Here is a 17427-nt window from a genome sequence, read left to right on the forward strand (position 1 = left end):
CAAAAAAGGCCACTATCACTTTAGTGTAGCCTTCTCTCCTCCCACATCCACACAGGGAGATCTAATTGGCCACTTAATGTACCAGTTTGCTACTATGGGGGTAAAAAAAAAAAAACCAAATCAAATCAGGAAGTATTTTTTATCAGTTAAGCACCAGCAATTCAAAATTTCTCACAACGTGTCTTGGGAAAGAAACACTGGTGTTAGACTGAAATCCTCACTCTCCCATCTAGCCCAGAGTAATCATTTACAATTGCTTCCGCCAATGGGTTTTGGCTGAAAGTATGTAAGAACCTCACAGCAAAGCCAAACTCTGACCTCTCTATCAGGTTCTCCCTTCAGTGCTTGGACTGCTGCTGCCAGATTCAGTACCTAGTTTCCACTCTGACCTTTGTTGACAGAACAGCCGTATGTGATTTGTTGGCTCCCAGGGTCCTGACATCAGCATATTTCTCGCAGTTCTCCCACTGCCAGTGATAACACCATCTTTTCTTAACAGTTGCAGAGCACTTATCATGTGTCAGTACAGTGCCTTCTTTATGAGCATTGTGAAATTTAATCCTCACAAAAACTTTATGGAATGGATACTGATATTATGTCCTCACTTTTTTTTCTTTTAAACCGAGAAACTGATGCATAGAGAAGGAAGAACCTTGGCAAAGTTAGATAGTGAGCATCAGAGCATGAAGCCTGCATTCCACTCCAGGAAGTCTGATTCCAGAGACCACACTAACGACAACTAGAATATAAGAATTGGCAGCTTAAGATAGTTCTGAATATTCCTTCATTCAGAGCTTCTAGAAGAGAGTAGTAGAAGAACTTCTGTGGGTGAGTCTACCAAAGGCCTATCAATGACAGGCTAGATTATTTTTTTAGGCCCATTTCTGCGAATTTTTGCAATGGCTCATATTATACTACTTAAAAAAAAAAAAAGGTTGGCTAGAAATTTGATTTGTGGGCTAGAGTAGAAAGGGGCTGGAGAAGGATGAATCTGACAGAGGATGGATGGAGGGAGCTGTACTTCACTCTTCACTCTGCCCAGAGGGAAGTGGTTGTTCCAACAACAATGGGCAAATGGAGGTTGTTCAAAACAAGTGCATTCCATGGTCTTTTCCCTTAGGACTATTGTAGTATTGATTTGTTGCTTCAAATTCATCATTTGGTGAGTCAATAATATCGATTGATCTGTGGCTGGGTGCAATACATTATGCTAAGTAATGTGGGGATACATAAAGACATTAGGAATACAAACTTGCTCTCCTGGGGTTGCTAATAAAAAGCATGAATTGGGGACAACACATAGGTAGAAGACAATAGAGCACATACAAGGACATACACACATGGCCAAAAGACATTTGGTGTAAGGCAAAGATCCTCAAGGCTATGCATCAAGAGGGCTCAGAATCACCACCACCACCAAACTTGCAGTGAGCTGCTTTGAATTTTAGTCAATATTTTCAGAAGCACATTTGGGGTATGTCCTTTGAATGTTCACTGAATGGTATCTCTAAAGCAAAGGTTCTCAAATCTGTGCACCAGATTAATGTGTTGATGTATTGTCATGTACAAAAGACCAGGATCCTACTCAGATCTACCGAATTGAAAATCTCCAGGTATCAGGGCCTGGAAATCTATGTTCTTAACAAGTCATTTAGAGAAAAATAATGCTAATATTGTTTGTCTTCATCCGTTTGGGGTGCTATAACAAAACTACCATAGACTAGGTGGTTTAAACAACAAATATTCATTCCTCACAGGTCTAGAACTTCACGATCAAGTCACTAGTAGATTTGGTTTCTGGTGGGGGCCTACTTCTTCGTTCACAGACACGATTTTCTCCCTGTGTCCTCACAGCAGAAGGAACCAGAAAGCTCTTTGGGGTCTCTGTTCAATGGGCCCTGATCCCATTCATAAGGACTCCACTCTCATGAACTATTCATCTCCCAAAGGCCCTACCTCCTAATAGTACCACATTGGGGGTTAGGATTTCAAAGTATGAAATTTTTGATGACACATTCAATCCATAAACACTGTTGACTTCATTTACAATAGGGTGGTGGCATGAGGAATCAAATGAGATAAAAAACCATGAAATTGACAAACTGTAGTTATATTCACTTAGGGTCTTCGGTGTGCCAAGCATCACTCTAGGTGCTCTAATTATATATTCAATTACTTAATTTCTGCTGTGTTCATGTATGTTTCAGCCTCAGCTTCTTCATCCAAGCTATATGGTTTTGAAGAATATCTTTGAAATGTTAACAGTAACTACCTTCAGGTGATGGGATATCGGTGATCTTTATTTTCTTCCTTATACTTTCTGCATTCTGCCATGCTTTTTCATTTGCAAAGATCATGTATTACTTCTATAATCAGAAAAACTTCCAAGCCCATACAAATTACTACAAATTTCTCAATTTCCCAGCACCAGTCTGCATTCACAGTAGTAGCAAATCTGTGGAACATTATTTGAGCAAAATGTTCTGAGAATAGGAAATAGTTGAAGATGATTGGGCTAGATATTAAACACCCTTATCAAAATGTTGCCATAGCAACATTCCTCCATTTTCTTGGAGAATCCCAAGAGAATGAAACCTGGAAGAGAGATATGAGGAAAATTCAGGAGTGTGGGACATACTTAGTTCTAATATTGTACCACAGCGAGAAGTCCCAGTTATTATGAGGCCATAGCACACTACTAAGGAGGATGGATATATGAAAGCAAAGATGGTGGACTACTCTGCAATTATATGTTACTGTTTTCACAATTTTGCTTTATACTGGCTGGATTTGGTCAGTCCCCAAATTCCAAATTATTAATATGAGATGGTCACTAGCTGGGTGTGTATTCTAAATGTGAAGATATTCTAAAGCCTGCCAGAAGTCTATAATGCATCCAGAATGCACCATAACGTTTAGAGATTTGGGACTTGTTCTACATATGCCATTGTGCCTCCTCAAAGCAGAGTGATTTAACAATAGCAACATTAGCAGAAAGTTAAGTGATAGCCAGCAAAGTGCCTTGATGACTGTCAATATAATGGGTCACATATCCTGAATGACACTTATGCATGTCTACTTTCCTGCTTTCTGTCTTCACCCCTTACTGTTGCTTAAGATGACATTTCTGTTTCCTTTCAACTGTTCTTGTAAATTATGGAAATGAATGAATGGTCAAAACCAAATGCAAACTAAAGTGGTTAATGATTTAGAAAAGGAATCCGAGGTGATGCTAGCTCAAGCCCTAGTTTACTTTTAAGTTGTAATTTGAGAAAATAATTACAGCCTGGAGGAGGTAAAAATATACTTAAAAGAAAGATTGGCCCCTTAAAGAGGCCTAAGGAGAAGCCAAAATGAGCTTAGTATTTGTATTAAATAGTTCAGTTCTTCAGATGAAAGCTGGAGCCTCTGTGTGATACCCTAAAAATCCAGTGCCTGACATTCTGAGCCCCTTTTTCTTTTTTTAATATTATTTATTTATTTATTCATGACAGAGAGAGAGAGAGAGAGAGAGAGAGAGAGAGAGAGAGGCAGAGACACAGGCAGAGGGAGAAGCAGGCTCCATTCAGGGAGCCTGACGTGGGACTCGATCTCGGGTCTCCAGGATCAGGCCCTGGGCTGAAGGTGGCACTAAACCACTGAGCCACTCAGGCTGCCCAGAGCCCCATTTTCTTGAGAACCCATGGAAATAGAGCATACATTCATCATGGCCTCCCACTGGCCACTTTGTATTCATTTATCCTTTTTAATAACAATTTGTTTTACACTTGGAAAATTATTTGCCTCTTATTGTATGCAATATGGCTCAAGTAGTCAATGAAAGTATTGTGCTCACCGTAAGGATCCTGAGGAATACTTGGGAAAGCAAAATCTAAGAGAACAAAAAGGACTGATTGAAATTTGTGGTATGAGAACCAAGTTTGTATTACTTTGAATATCAGAAAGAATGTGACCTTAGTTTGTACTCCAAATCACATGACATAGGGCATACTGGTAACCAGGAATAAAAAGAATGGAAAGAAATATACCAGTGGTTAGCAGTGCTCATTTCTGGATTGTGAGATGACTAAAGCTTAGTTTCTTCCTCCTCCTCCTCCTCCTCCTCCTCCTCCTCCTCCTCCTCCTCCTCCTTCCTCACCTTTTTTATTTAGAGACTGTGTGTGTACCCAAATGAGTTGGGGGTGGGGAGAGGCAGAGAGAGAGGGAGAGAGAGAATCTTAAGCAGGCCATGGAGCCCAAGATGAGGCTTGATCTCACTACCCTGAGGTTATGACCTAAGCCAAAACCAAAAGTCAGGTCAAAATGAAGAATCTGATGCTTAACTGAAAAAGCCACCCAGGCACCCCTAGTATTCTCTACTTTATAAAAGAAGAAAGGGTTATGTTTATTATATAATATTTAAAATCACATAAAACAGTCCAATATGTCTGCTTAAAAATACCTCAGTACATGTACTGTCCTAGTTTGGGAAGCCAAACAAGGCTTGGTTTGGTAAGATGGCACACTTCTTCCCAAGGTCATTCTCCCAAGCAGCCTGAGGACTTGAAGAATAGGTTTCCTTTCTTGTTTGAGGATCACAAGCTAACCCATTGCTCCTACCACCTAAGATTTGAGGTTTTCAGCACACATAATTCACGTGAATACATAATCCAGCATAAATACTCATGAGAAACTTGAATATATTTGGAGCCAAATCACAAGAAAAATCTCATGATACTCAACTTTTTAAATGCAAATATGTAGCTTCTCACATTATCATTGCTTCCAGTCTGAGTCTGAACCTAGGAATCTCTCTCTTTCTCATCTTTTCTGCCCTTATCTTGAGTCTTTGTTTTTGGTTGAGGCCAAAGGAGAGGCAAATATGGGCTTAATATTTGTTTCAATTGTATTAAATAATTCAGATCTTCAGATGAAACCTGAAGCCTCTGTCTTATAGCCCCAAATACAATGCCTGATATTCAGAGTTCCTTTTTCTTGATCAAGAACAGTCTATTCTATTGTTTCTATGGTCTTCCTTGTCTGATCAGGTTTATAAAAATTTCTCTTAGCTGTTTACAACTCTCTCTCCTGTTGTAAGCAGCCCACATTGTCAAACTGATAATTCATTCTCTGTGCATTTGCAGCATATGTCTTTCGCACAGACCGATGCTAACCACAGGACTGGTTTGCATGTTAATGACAACATCATTTTCTCCCTGAAAGCTTCATGGGCCTTTTTCGCAAATTAAAATATACTTAAGATCCCATTTTAATTGTAACATATCAGAGACTCAAGTTATCCAGGGTCAATCCCTAGTTCACAGTCACTTCTGGGAAGTCTGGTGGGAAGAAGAAAATCTACATTTAAAGTGGTCCTTTTTGGAAATTGGTGAAGCTCAGAATACAAGTACTTGAGTTGTGATTTTTTTTCCCTGAAAACATAGAAGACCACTGAGTAGAAATGTTATATAGCAAGAATCAAAATTTGGGAGGTTTTTACTTGAGTTATTTTTACAGTGAATTTTGTCCAGATACAAAATAATGGTTCCACACATGTATAGTTCACTTTCTAACTTTTATGCTTATCTTGGCTCTCTGAGATGAAGGCACTTAATCCACCTCCTCTGTAATATCTACTCTTAAGACTCTTGGCTATATTAATTTTAGTCTTTTCTGATATTATTTATAACTTTCAGCACATTTCAAAAAATCAGTACCTAGCTGAGGACTGTACTTCATTACTCTTAATGTATTTCATGTCTCCCTAAATAGATTTTAAACCTACTGAATGAAGGAGGGGCACCTGGGTGGCTTGGTCAGTTGGGAACCCAACTCTTGGTTTTACCTCAAGTGGTAATCTTGGGGCTTGGGGGGTGGTGATCTTGGGATCGTGAGGTCAAGACCCACATCAAATTCTGCATCAGCCTCCGTGCTCAGCGTGGACTCTGCTTGTCCCTCTCCCTTGCCCCCCCCCCACCTTGCATGTCCTCTCTATCAAGTAAATAAATGAATAAAATCTAAAAACCAAACAAACAAACAAAAACAACTCCTGAGGGAAGAATTGGACTGAGTCTTTGGATCTAGGTTCTAATCTCAACTTTACTATAAAGAATACCACAGTGGGTATGCCAGATAACATTCCTGCTTTCATGAACCTTACATCTAGTTGGGGCCAGGGAGGAAATAAACAGTAAGCAGTTTGATAATAGAGATAATTTCAGGGATCCCTGGGTGGCGCAGCGGTTTGGCGCCTGCCTTTGGCCCAGGGCGCGATCCTGGAGACCCGGGATCGAATCCCACATCAGGCTCCCGGTGCATGCAGCCTGCTTCTCCCTCTGCCTGTGTCTCTGCCTCTCTCTCTCTCTCTCTCTGTGACTATCATAAATAAATAAAAAATTAAAAAAAAAATCTTAATAGAGATAATTTCAGTAGGTGATGAATGCTATAAAGAAAATAAAAGAGATTATGATAGAGATTGATCTATGGAGTAGAGAAGAAACAGATAGTGCAAAGGCCCTATAGCAGGGTGTGTGATAAATCAATATGGAGCATAGTGTGCAAGGACAGGGGTAGGAAACAAAGAGAGGTAGGCAAGTGTAGATCGTGAGGGCTCTTCTGTTGTACAATAAAAATTTGTATTTCATTCAAACTGTGATGGGAAGCCTTTAGACAATTTTAAGCAAGGATGCAGTTTGATCTGTTTCAAGAATATCACTCTGACTGCTGTGCAAGCAAGAGTATAAAGAAAGAGGAGTAGAATCAGGGACACATATTATGGGATAGTGAGTACTACTATCATAAGTGAGAAGGCTTGGATTGGAATTGTAGAAATTGAGACAGGGAGGAATAGTCAGAGTTTGGATATATTTTGGAGGGAGAATTTTCAGGACTTTCTGATGGATTTCATATGGAAGTGATTATGGCCTGAAAAGTTCAAAGGAAGACATGATTAGAAGATGTATTCCTTTAAGTTTATACTATAAAATTCTGAATGATAAACTTAATGTGACTAGAAAAAAATTATTGCTCACATTTTTGCATACTCTGGACAAGACTTGCATTTGTGGTCATCATCAAAGAGCACAGTAACAACTTTAAAGGGAATAATTAGAAACTAGTATTCAGAAGAGGCAGAATGGATGATGTAGTAACATGAGTAATGGCATGACGAGCATTAAATAGATGGTATTAGGGAGCTGTAGAGGCAAGAAGATCTACATTAATTTATAATAAACTGGTTGCAAAGAGCCATGGTATCATGAATAATACCAGTATCACTATGCTTTTTCTCATGCTAAGAGATATGAAATTAGCCAGAAATGGCACATTTGACAATAAAATACACAAATGGATTTTTTCTAGACCTGAACAGGAAGATATAGTGCCTGGACATGACTAGGATTTTTCACATGTATTTTTTATTTAATAAACAAATATAAATGTATCTCTTCTCTACTTACTATTCAAAATCTTCATCTATCTAGTATTCTAAACCTTCATCAATAAATCACTAAACTTCATATAGGCCCACTGATTTTATAGTATGTTTTAAAATTAAGTTGTTTATATAGTCAGAGAGGCCCCACAAAGTACAAGAGTACTTACCCAGGCTCCTCTACCCTACAACCTAGAAATGGCCCTATTTCTGTTTATCCAGGCCACCCACGTTCTATTTTCTTCTTTTAAAAAACTTTATTTATTTGACAGAGAGAGAGTACATAGGAGCAAGAGGGAGGGGAAGAAGCAGAAGCGGACTCTCCACTGAGCAGGGAACCTGGTGACGAAGAGGTGGAGCTCCATCCTAGGACGCTGGGGTCATGACCTGAGCCAAAGGCAGATGCTTAACCAACTGAGCCCCCCAGGCATCCCCTAAGTTCTATATCTCTCCCTGTACTATGAATTTTCATTTCTCTCTCATACACATATCCACATGGTAATTTTCTTTTAATCTAGTATCATCAATGGAGATATTCTAAAAATGTTAATTTTCAGAAAAAAAACCTTAAACTTGCTTCTTTAAGAACTGAAATGTTTAGGAAGGTAACATGAAATGGATTATATTTTCTACAAATTCATATCTAAGATGATAAAATAATCTAACAGAATATAAAAAATTTTTGCTTGATGATTGAAGAAACAGATCAGTATGACCATCATATATCAGACCATGAAATACATTATTATGTCCTTGCTGTTTATTGAGATATGTTATCAATATCTTCAAATAAGCCTCAAATTTCAGTGCTTTTAATTGCTTGAATATAGTCTTAGAGGTTCTAACCTCTAGCTTGCTACAAGAATGCCTGTCATTTTTCATTGTGGTATGTCAGCCTGAAATGACAACTTTCTTTGTTTGTAGCTTCTAATTTGCTGTTTCAAATATTCTATAGATTGGAGAATGAAATAAGTAAGTTTATTTTGCTTATATACAAAGATATATAGATATCTATATATTAATAGAGACATATCAATATGTGAATCTGAGCAAAGGATGAAATACTTCTATGCAATAAAGTACTAAAACACTTGGGCTGTAGTTCATGGGATTTATGAAAACTATCTCAGGTTTACTTTTTGGTTTGTTATTTCTAGGATCCAGGTTGAAGTTTCTGGAAAGTCTAATTAATATTCTTGTGTGTGTTTCTATTTGTATGTGTATGTTGAGATCAGATTTTATATTTTGTATACATCTATCTCATATTATAAACATCAGATTTGACTTAATATCCTAAACCAGGGGGAAATGGTTATTAAATTAATTAACGAGGGGCATGTTCATACCTCTGATGTTGACATTCTTCATGTTTTTTTTGAAGTGGTGGTCCTCTTAGTTTATTAGTCTTTAGTATTGGTTAAAAAAAGAAAACTAGTACTTGAATTCTGCCAATGTATTTGAACTGCATAGCCTAGCAGGGTCCCAATCCAAGCCAATAGTTTAACTGAATGAAGGGTTCTCTGGAAGACTCCTGGTTTTATGTAAGAGCAATAGAATTTTAAATGTATCTATTTAATGTATTTACTAAGAGCTGTTACTTGTTTTACAATAAGCTCAGTCATCTTTTGTAGTGCAAATTTGTACCTTCACAACCCAGGGCTCCTTCCTTATTAAACCCTCAGAGTCAAAGAGTGCCTGTTCTTTTGGCTTTCTTAATCCACTGGTACTATGCACCAGTACTGCAACAATCCTCTAATCTCCTTTGAAATAATGAAACTTCTCTTTTTCCTCTGAAAAATCTAAAGTCAGGACAGCCTCACTCTATCCTCTGGACTCTCACCTGTGTCCCTTGTTCCATGAGTTATTCACTGTGACAGATATAAATGAACTACAAATCTTTGAGAAATAGCAGCAATCTTATCTTTCTTTAATTCCCTTTCCTTTATAAAAATGACTTTAGTTACCTTTCTAGCCTATAGGAGAATACCAATCAAAGGAGAGTCCCTAGGAGTCTTTTAAGCTTTCAGGTCGGCATTATGTTTTTGAAGAAAAGAACTCTGCAAGGATTCAGAAGACCTGGCTTATTCTTTGTGTTTCCTTGGTAACTCATTTCTTGACCTTGAATAAGTCACTGAAGGCCTCACTAGGCCTCAAATTATTTACTGTAAAAATGGGTATATTTCCTGATTAATGTATGCTGCCCAATTTCATTTCCCCAATAATGTTGAAATTTACTCATGGGAAGAATCTCTCCTTTGATTCATGGCATGTATTATGTGGTGATTAGGTCATGAGAGTGGAGCCCACGTGAATATCCCATTCATAAAGCCCTTTTAAAAGAGACCCCAGAGAGCTCCCTCATTCCTTTTGCCATGTGAAGACACTGTGAGAAGATGGACATCGATGAACCAGGAAGTGGGTTCTCACCAGACACAGAATCTTGGACTTCCCCAGCCTCCATAACTATGATAAATAAATTTCTGTTGTTTATAAGCCACCTAGTCTATGATAATTTGTTACAGCAGCCCAGACAGATTAAGATACCACAGACGCATGTGTAGCAATCCCCTACCTTACAAAGCTTGAGGGATTCCCAGACATGAGATGCAGTGGCTGCCATTGAACATAAGTCCCTCAGCTTATGAAGATGATTGCTACCCTGCTAAAGCTAGTGCTCAATCTCTATTTTTCTTTCTCAATCTCAATCTCTCTGTCTTGGCAGGGGTAAATAACCCTTGAGTTCAGGAAAGGGTAGGAAGGATGGGATATGTGTTGATTGTACATTTAAGACAGTGGTTCCTTTCTGACTCTTCACTAAGAGTCTTGTCCCTAGCAAACTTTCTGTTATGGACTAAATGTTTGCCACCACCAACCCATATTCCATATGTTGAAGCCCTAACTCCCAATGTGATGGTATTTGGAGATGGGGACTCTGGGAGGTAATTAGGTTTTAAGGAAGTCATGAGGGGCAGCCTGTGTGGCCCAGCAGTTTAGCGCCGCCTTCAGCTCAGGGTGTGATCTGGAGACCGGGGATTGAGTCCCACGACAGGCTCCTTGTATGGAGCTGTTTCTCCCTCTGCTTGTGTCTCTGCCTCTCTCTCTCTCTCTCTCTCTTTCTCTGCGTGTGTGTGTGTGTGTGTGTGTGTGTGTGTGTGTGTGTCTCTCATGAATAAAGAAATAAAATCTTGGGATCCCTGGGTGGCGCAGCGGTTTGGCGCCTGCCTTTGGCCCCAGGGCGGGATCCTGGAGACCCAGGATCGAATCCCACGTCGGGCTCCCTGCATGGAGCCTGCTTCTCCCTCTGCCTGTGTCTCTGCCTCTCTGTCTCTCTCTGTGTGATTATCATGAATAAAATAAATAAAATCTTAAAAAAAAAGAAATAAAATCTTTAAAAAAATAAGGAAGTCATGACAGTGGAGTCCCCATAATGGGATCAGCGTCCTTATAAGAGAAAGAGATACTAGAGCTCCCTCTCTCCAAATGCATGACCAAGGAAAGGCCACATGAGCACATAGTGAGAAGGTAGCAGTCTGCAAAATCAGGGAGGGGGCTCACTCTCACCAGAATCCAACCAATCTGGCACCCTGATCTCAGACTTCCAGCCTCCAGAACTGTGAGGAAATAAATGTCTGTCACATAAGCTACCCAGGAATGGTATTTTGTTATAGCAGTTCAAATGAAACAAAAATTCATAAAAAATGGGTAAAACTATTTAAGTTGCCTTGTTTCACTTATCACTGGAAATGTCCAATTCTCACTATTTGATTTTTTAATAAAAAAATCCACTTAGCCAGTCACATGTGTGTATGATCTGAAAGCCCCAGCACTGCAGCACAGCTGAGGAACATGTGTGGCTTAAATCAATTCCTGTAATGGTCAAAAAGACAAGCCTGGGGGAAAGGCAATCATTTTAGAGAGGAAATGAAGGCCTGCATACTACTCTATAGATGTGCTGTGAGATTTTCAACCAAATTGCCCTTCCTTTTTGCATGCTATTTAATCCTAATAAAATAACTCCCTTCTCTCAAGTGTCCCCCTCCCCCTGTGTCCCTGTGCTGTGCTGTCTCCCTCCCACAGGCTTCCTGCAATTTACAGAGGTGGTGTCATCTGCTCTAAAACATCTGAATAACTTGCCCTGTTTTGAATAAATGTGTTCACCATCTATATACCACAGCTTTACAACCTGAGTCATAGTACTTACTTTGTTAGCAATCTTTATTAATGTTTCATCAGCCATTTTCTTTCCAAAAGGATGAGGTTTGCACTTTTCCTGCCATGCTGAGAGGGAGTGATAGAAGCAGAAAAGCTTACTGATTTACATAAAGATTGCAAACTATTATTCTCCTAGTAATTTTAAAGTGCACACACTGCATACCACTTTCTGATGGAATCACATCCCTGCCTATTGAGCCTGACATGCATGAAATCCATCATTGGAGTTGGCTTTCTAAAGAGGGAAATCACACTTCTTACAGGGGAAGTAAGGAGTGCTATCTTTTAAGACTGCTTTTCAAGGAGAGCCAGTGGGAATCAATGGAGTCAAACTTACAAAAAATTCTATTCAGATATCCATTCCACTAAAATTAGCATAGGTTCAGGTCAGGCATACTTCCAGAGACTCCCTCTCACATCCAATTCACATCTACTAAAGGGTAGGAAGCCTAATTACAGACTCCTTGCAGCTTCCACCTCCTCTTTATCTCGATGGCTCTGCCTAGTCAAAGTTTTTCAGCTGTTCAAATTGCCAATCTGACTTTGTTGATTATTAAAGTTACTTCTCAGAACTCTCATGTTTTTTATCCAATTCATGTCATCTTGTATTTGGTCATATGCCACTATGTACACTGAGAATTTTTGAGTTGCCAACTCCCTCTAGCTGAAGACCATATCTTTATTTTATTTTATTTTATTTTATTTTATTTACTTATTTATTTATTTATTTATTTATTTATTTATTTATTTATTTATTTATTTAATTTTTAGACAGAAAGAGAGAGCACACAAGTGGAGGGGGGATGCAGAGGAAGAGGGAGAGAGAGAATCCCAAGTGGGCTCCATGCCTATCATGGAACCCAATTCAAGGCTTGATTCCACCACCTCAAGATCACAACCTGAGCTGAAATCAAGAGTCAGATACCCAACCAACGATCCACCCAGGTACCCCTAGACCATATTTTTAAAATCTAGAATGTCCGTCTATCTCAATTTTCTCAGGACAGCCCTTGTTTACTACTTCTATTCCATTCTAACTTAATAGTGACTCTTTTTTTCTCAAAAGCATTCTGGTTTCAACAATTAATTATATGGTCATTTTATCTAGATCCCTTTTATTGCTGTACCCCCCCCATCTATGCTAAGCAAGAAGCAAAGTGCTAAACTTGTATTTGTTAAAGGGGATCAGCCTTCTTCTCGCCTTGCAATTAATTACATTACTATTATTTATTGCCTATGTTATCTCTGTTGGTGATGTGTCACAGACTTTATATATTACTCATTCAATTCCAACATCTCTGGTGAGGAGCCTTATCTTCATATGTTAAATGAAGAAATTGGTTTAAGTAGAAATTGACTACATGTGTGATAACTGATGTAAAGTTAGATTTCAGCCTTATTTTCATTCCTGGATCGAAATATAGGCAGCTGTCAGCTACTTATATTCATTAAAGGGAACAAACATGGATAATATGACACAGCATATTATTCAAAACCAAACAGTAGATTATTTTGTTTGAATGAAGATTTCACTTTCTGCCTATAATGTTTAATCTGATGTTGCTGTTCTTTTCTTCTCCCTGAGTTCATACATACAATTGCATGCAATAATCATTTTACATAGCAATATCAAGTAAAAGTAAAATGAGATCTGGAGAGAAAAAAAAGGCAAACTAGAATTATCCTCAGCACAGAGCTTTAGGTACACTTTGGTTAGCCCCTGAGTTCCCTCAGAAATCAAGGTTATACTTGGCTAGAAGCTGCAGTCCAATCAGAAGTGCTTGGGAGCTGATGAAAGGGAAACGTTTGCCCATCCCTCCCTCCTTTCAGGCATAGAGTGAAGCCATTTCTGGGAGGTGAGGCATCTTAGTGTCTCTAGGTGCCCAATCCCTAGAAGCTTCTCAGTACCAAACAAGTTTCAGTTTGTTTAGCAATATACTCTAGGTCTCCTCCTCCAGAGTCTGCTCTCAACTTATCTTTCCAGTCTTATATCTCAGTATACTGCTTCCTGCCATTCACTTCATGGTTACAGCACTACTCATGGTTACTAAATATGCTTTCTACTTCTCAGCAGTTTTCTTGTGTGCATGCCATCACCCCTCTCCTAAAATATCTTCCTCTCTTGTCCTCCTGTATTTCCATGTCCAAATCCTAAATATCTTTTTTTAGGCTGAAGTCAAATACCATTTCCTCCATATTCCTCCTATACAAAAGCAGTATTTCGCTCCTCTGAATTCCCTAAACACCTTAATTTCCCTATATGGTTTGTATCACCTCATACCCTGCATTATTGTGCACAAATCTTACAAGATTGATGAAAGTGTAAGATATTTATTTATTTACCATCTTTAAGGTATAGATGGGGAACACTAGGAATTTAGTTAATGATTAATGCATGAATTAATGTGTCCAACTTAAGCCAGTCTAGAGATCAGAACTCCTGTTTTCACCTATGATTGCCCTGATATCCATTGGTATTCAGTAGTGCTCATAGGTAGTTCAAGTGAAGCAACTCAAAATGAACCTATCATCTGGAGTATGCATTGACAAAACAGACACAGTTCTCATCTTAGCACAGAAGTTTTATGACAAATTGATGAATAACTCAAGTTCTCATTGGTTGAACCCTTGTTTTGCTTTATAGTCTCTAATGTCATTAGATTGAATGCCTTTCAGAAACTATAATTACACATCTTTCATCATAATAAAAAAGGTTTGAGTGACATTTAATTCTTAAATCATAATGATATTTTCTCTCTATGAATTATGAGAGCAATGATGGCCTTTGATACCACGATGATGCTATTGTACCAGAATTTTGTCTATAATTCATATTTTCTGTCATGTATAAAGCAATACTAGTATCATGCGAACAGTATCATAATAAATATCTCTTATACTAATTGAAATATTATCTGAATGACTCTCCAGAGCTTTTCATTATTAAATTTAAAAACATTTTCTAACTTAATTTTTTGCTTTTTTTTGGAAACACTTTTGTAGTATCAGTGTACACATTTTCATTATGTGAATATTACAATTCTTAGCCCCCAAACAGATTTAAGTGCCATATGAATAAGTTAAATCAAATTTGAATTTGTTGTGTTCTGGATGAGAGTAAATGGTATAGAAAAGTATATTCTCCTATGCAAAGGTGATCAGATAATCTTAGAGATCTCAAGGTTGAAAAAAAACATTTTTGGTCATCCAATCTACCTTGCCACTTAAAGCAGGCAGGAATTTTTCTATAATGACCCTGACAGGTGACCATCTAGTTTCTGTCTGAACTACTATAATGAAATTTGTTTCTTTGACTTTGGTTTCAGTTCTGTCTTTTTTTGTTTCTTTTGAGGTGATAGAAAACTGCCTCTTGCCTCTTGCCTAAGGCAGTCTTCAAACTTTTGAAAATAGCATTTATCGCCTTTTTTGTTTTGTTTTGTTTTGTTTTGTTTTGTTTTGTTTTGTTTTAGGTAGGCTCCACACTGGGGAGCCCAACTCTGGACTTGAAATCACCACCCTGACATCAAGACCTGAGCTGAAAGCAAGAGTCAGACCCTTAACTGACTGAGCCACCGAGTGCCCCCAAACATTTGAAAATAAATTTCTCTCAGTCTTGTCCTGATTGCTGGTATCCTTGGTTCTTTTTAACCATTATCCATACCAAAAAATAAATAAATGAATGATTGAATGAATGACTAAATAAATAACAATTGAATCTAACTGCTTCAGTAAACCTTTTCGGAATGCTTTCCAGTTTGTCAATACTCCTTAAAATACAAAACCTAGAACCAAACGCAGTATAATCTTTGTTGACTGACCTTTATGTGTCAGACTATTGTTACCCATGAATTGTACACTATATTTGTGTTGATATAGATGCCTGGAAATCTAGTACACATTGATAATTCTTTTATATTAGTCTTGTATCAATTAAGACTCTAAGAATCTTTTTCACGTGAATCACCGCCCAGTTTGATTTTCTTTGGGCTATCACTAGAAAATTGATTTTTCTAAATACCTAAAAACAATGCTAATAATGCATACTATTAAATGCAACTTATAAATGCATAACATATACAAAGGAAAACACATAATCCAAACATATATGTTATATATTTATATATACTATAGTAATATATAATAATTGTTGACATTTTGGTATATTTCCTTCCACTTTTGATATTTAGATAATAGAAGCTGTACTGTACTGCTATGGTCTGAATGCTTATGTCCACCAAAACTCATATGTCAAAATCCCGATGTCCAATGTGATGGTATTCAGAGATGGGTCTTTTGAGAGATGCTTAAGTAATGATAGTAGAGACCTCATGAATGGATCTAATGTTCATATGTAAGAGACCCCAGAGAGATAGATCCCTTGGCCTTTCTCCATTGTAAGGATACACTGAGAAGTCTGTGACCTGGAAGCAGGCCTTTGCCTGACCATGTTGGCACCTCAATCTTGGAACTGTAAGAAATAAATTTATGTTGTTGATAAGCTATCCGGTTTGTGTATTTTATCATAGCAGCCTGAATGGGCTAGGACACATATGATTATTTTTATGTTCTGGTTTCTCTACTTAACTTATGTCAACAAATGTTTCCATGCTCCTAAAGTTCTTTAAAGGTTGTAAGCATATGTCCTTTATTCTATAGTAATTTGTATTTGCCTTTGGGTAGCATTTAGTAATTTCCCTCTTGAAAGATTTTTGTTTTCAATTTTACTGCTTTAAATATGTTAAATAATGCTGGCACTGAGGCACTTAGGTAACGTGCTGAGGTAATGGATTATCTATTTAAAAAAAGCTCAATTATGCCTTTATCTCATAGGACACAACAAAATAAATTTCATGAGAATTGAAGAGTTATATGTAATAAGAAATGCCAATAACATCTAGAGGAAAATATGGGAAAATTTTTACCTAATGGGAAAGAACTTGTAATCATATAGGAAAAGTCAGTACATTTGATTACATAAACATTAGAAATGCTAAATGTCAAAAAACATATTTGAAAAGAAAGAGTATATTGCATTGTGAAAAAAATGATGATCTGTATTCATAATGTATAACACAACCATACAATTACATATTAAAAACATTAAACCTCTAGTAGTATAATGGGTAAGAAACATTAAGAGTTAGTTTGCTGAAAAAATATAGCCCACTAACAGCCATAATATAAACTGTCCTTTCTCACTAGTAATCATGAAAGTAATATTAAAATAAAAATCAGATATTTTTTAACTATATGAACTTGTACAACCTTTCTGAGGATTTATTTTATAATATATATCAAATGCCTTAAAATGAGCATACCTCTTAATATAATAATTTCTCCTCTAAGACTATGTCCTAAGATAGCAATCAGAGATATGGACATATATGCACAAATAAGAGTATTCATTGACCAATCTAAATGCTTAACAGTAAGAAAATATGTAAATAAAATGATAGTATGCAATAGGATTCTTCAAAACATAGTTTTAATAATTATCTATTTAATGTAATGGGGAGATGCTAACTGCAATTTGAGAAAAGCAGAATATAAGATATGTACGTATAATTACAGTTTTGTAAAAAAAAAAACTACAGTAATAAAAACGAAAGGCAATACATCAATATGTGAACATTGATTGTTCCTACGCAGAATATTTGTGGATGGTATTTTTTTTAATTTTTATTTATTTATGATAGTCACGTACACAGAGAGAGAGAGAGAGAGAGGCAGAGACATAGGCAGAGGGAGAAGCAGGCTCCATGCACCGGGAGCCTGATGTGGGATTCGATTCCGGGTCTCCG

At 37.4% G+C, this 17427-nt stretch overlaps 1 long non-coding RNA gene across 1 annotated transcript; it reads left to right on the forward strand.

The window, feature by feature from the left end:
* The first annotated feature begins 658 nt into the window (after positions 1 to 658).
* LOC140627777 (uncharacterized) lies at positions 659 to 16041 on the forward strand. Its single transcript, XR_012026383.1, has 3 exons — positions 659 to 828; positions 12398 to 12571; positions 15097 to 16041. It is a non-coding gene; the product is annotated as an uncharacterized lncRNA (long non-coding RNA).
* Positions 16042 to 17427: the final 1386 nt, after the last annotated feature.

The sequence above is a fragment of the Canis lupus genome, chromosome X (assembly GCF_048164855.1).
Source record: "Canis lupus baileyi chromosome X, mCanLup2.hap1, whole genome shotgun sequence".
In the NCBI taxonomy this organism is placed as follows: Eukaryota; Metazoa; Chordata; class Mammalia; order Carnivora; family Canidae; genus Canis; species Canis lupus.